Source organism: Pteropus vampyrus, unplaced genomic scaffold, assembly GCF_000151845.1.
Source record: "Pteropus vampyrus isolate Shadow unplaced genomic scaffold, Pvam_2.0 Scaffold122, whole genome shotgun sequence".
In the NCBI taxonomy this organism is placed as follows: Eukaryota; Metazoa; Chordata; class Mammalia; order Chiroptera; family Pteropodidae; genus Pteropus; species Pteropus vampyrus.
The window spans coordinates 5,109,928-5,113,252 of record NW_011888903.1 but is presented as its reverse complement, the minus strand read 5'-3'; the positions used below and the strand labels follow the sequence as shown (position 1 = coordinate 5,113,252).

At 32.0% G+C, this 3,325-nt stretch overlaps 1 non-coding gene across 1 annotated transcript; it reads right to left on the bottom strand.

Annotated features, from left to right (window-relative positions):
* Positions 1-753: 753 nt before the first annotated feature.
* On the bottom strand, positions 754-872 carry LOC111743787. The gene has a single exon (XR_002781881.1). It is a non-coding gene; the product is annotated as a 5S ribosomal RNA (ribosomal RNA).
* Between the last annotated feature and the right edge of the window lie 2,453 nt (positions 873-3,325).

Here is a 3,325-nt window from a genome sequence, read left to right as displayed (position 1 = left end):
TTTCTTTCAGATATATACGTAGAAGCCACTGTAATTTATATAAAGAGGAGAGAGAGAGAGGCAGAGAGACAGAGACAGAGAGACAGATAGACACAGGCACAGAGAGATAGAGAATAAATTCATATGCAAATCCAAAGATCACCTATATTCTGGCTTCTAGCATCATAGATAACGTTCGCATGACTTTTTGAAATTGAAATATACATATATATACACATATATACATGTCCATTTATATATATATTCAAAGTAGAAAATATTTTGTGTATAGACTTTTCCAATCAATGTAATGTTTCTGACATCTAACCATGTTATTAAATATGTTTTTCATTTTCATTATTTAGTTTATCATTATGTGAATGTTCCATAATTTATTTATTCATTCTGTTAATAGTCAATAAAGTTTTCAATTTGAGACTATTATAAATAATATTGCTATGTATGTTCCTTTTTACATATTGTATATTTTTTTGCATTTCTACATATATATATTTCTATGCAGTATATACTTAGTAGTAAATTAGCAGGACATAATGAAGGTAAATTTCCAATTTTCATAAAAACTGCTAAACAGATATCCAAAGTTATACTACTTTACACTATTTCTAGTAATTAATGAGAGTTCCAATTACTTCACATTCTTGTTAACATTTTCTCCTGTTTTTTACTCCTAATTTTTTAAAATTAGCCTTTTTGATGTATGCATGTATAAATGTATAGCATATTATAGTTTTGTTTGTTTATTTGTTTTTATGCCTACAACACCTGGTCTTCCTAGGTGGTCTCCCATCCAAGTACTAACCAGGCCCAACCCTGCTTAGCTTCCAAGATCAGATGAGACCGGGAATGTTCAGGGTGGCATGGCCATAAACATGTATTATAGTTTTAATTTGTGTTTTCCTTTTTTACTAATGGTATTCAATATTTTCGTATGTCTATAGGCCATTTAAGTAGCCTCTCTTGTGGGTGATTATTCAAGCACCCTTCTCCATTTTTATTTTGGGCTTTTTTTATTATTGCTGATTTGTGGGAGTTTATATATACTTTTTTTTTCATATTTTAAACTCACATTCATTGTTACACACATATAAATTCCTACTTTCTGGCTTTTTAAAAACTTGCAATGATGTATTTTGATTTTAAAAAGTTCTTAATTTAAATGCAGTGCCATTTATCTAAATTTCCTTTCTAAGTTTTATTGTATATTGAAGAAGCCTTTCCCTATGCCGTATTATAAATTTGTATTATATTTTCCTTTAAATCTATAATTCATTTTGTATTGATTTTTTTAATTTAAGTTTATTGGGGTAACATTGGTTAATATAATTACATAATTTTCAGGTATACATTATAATTTGACATCTGTATATTCTATTGTGTGTTTACCACCCAAAGTCCAGTTTCCTTTAGCTACCATATATTTGATCCCCTTTACCCACTTCACCCTCTCCCTATCCCCCTATCTTTGACCACCTTAACCTTGTCTACCTCCCCCCTCATCCCCACTCCCCACCCTCTGGTAACCACTAGTCTATAGTCTATGTCCATGAGTCTCTATTTGTTTGTCTTGTTCATTTGTTGCTTTTAGGTTTATATTCCACATAAAAGTGATATCATGTGATTTTCAACTTTTTCTGTCTGGCTGATTTCGCTTAGCATGATTATCTTGAGGTCCATCCATGTTGTTGCAAATGGCAGTATTTCATCTCTTCTTATGGCTGAGTAATATTCCATTGTATATTGGAATGTCCTATGATAGATGACTGGCCACAGCTTCTTTAGCCAATCATCTATCATAAGACACTTTGGTTGCTTCCATATCCTGGCCACTGTGAATAATGCTGCTATAAACATCGGTGTGCAAATATCTTTTTGGATATGGGTTTTCAAGTCTCTGGGCTAAATATCCAACAATGGGATTGCTGGATCATATGGTAGATCAATTCTTAGTTTTTTGAGGAACCTCCATACTGTTTCCTATAGCGGCTGTACCAATTTGCAGTCCCACCAGCAGTGTATGAGGGTTCCTTTTTCTCCGCATCCTCTCCAACATTTGTTATTATTTGTTCTATTGATTATAACTATTCTAACAGGTATGATATGGTATTTCATTGTGGTTTTGCTTTCATTTCCCTCATAGCTAGTGATGTTGAGCATCTTTGCATATACTTGTGGACATTTGTATGTCCTCTAGGGAGAAGTGTCTGTTCAGGTCCTCTGCCCATTTATTAATTGAATCGTTTGTTTATTTGTTGTTATTGAGTTGTATGAGTTCTTTGTATATTTTGGCTATTAGGCCCTTATCGGAGGTGTTGCTTTCAAATATATTTTCCCATTTAGATGATTGTCTCTTTACCGTGTCGATGATTTCTTTTGCTGAGCAGAAGCTTTTTAGTTTGATGTAGTCCCATTCATTTATTTTAGCTTTTACTTCCCTTGCCTTTGAGGTCAAATTCATAAAATCTCTTTAAGTCTAAGGTCCCTGAGTTTAGTTATTATCTTTTCTTCTATGCATTTTATTGTTTCAGGTCTTATATTAAGGTCTTTAATTCATTTTGAGTTAATTTTGGTGTATGGTGATAGACAACAGTCTAGTTTCATTTTTTCGCAGATGGCTTTCCAGTTTTCCCAGCACCATTTATTGAAGAGGCTTTCCTTTCTCTACTGTATATTTTTGGCTTTTTTGAAGAAAATTATTTGCCTATATAAACATAAGTTTATTTCTGGACTCTTGATTCTATTCCACTGGTCTATGTGTCTGTTTTGCTGTCAATACCATGCTGTTTTGATTACTGTCACTTTGTAGTATAATTTGAAGTCAGGCAGAGTGATGCCTCCAGCCTCATTCTTTTTTCTCAGGATGTCTTTGGAAATTCGGAGTCTTTTGTGCTTCCATACAAATCTGATGATTTTTTTTGTTCTATTTTTTTTTTTTTTAAGCTAATGGGAGTTTGATGGGGATTGCATTAAATCTGTATAATACTTTAGGTAATATGGTCATTTTAACTATGTTGATTCTTCCAATCCAAGAACACAGAATCTCTTTCCATTTCTTTGTATTTTCTTTGATTTCTTTTAAAACTACAAGAGTAGTTTTCATTATATAGGTTCTTCACATGTTTCGTTAAATTTATTCCTAGGTATTTTATTCTTTTTGTTGCAAATGCAAAAGGAATTATTTTTTCTACTTATTTTTCTGACACTTCATTATTAGAGTATAGGAACACTATGGATTTCTGAATGTTGATTTTGTATCCAGAAACTTTACTGTATTTGCTTATTGTTTCTAGTAGTGATTTTGTCGAGTATTTAGAGTTTTCTATAC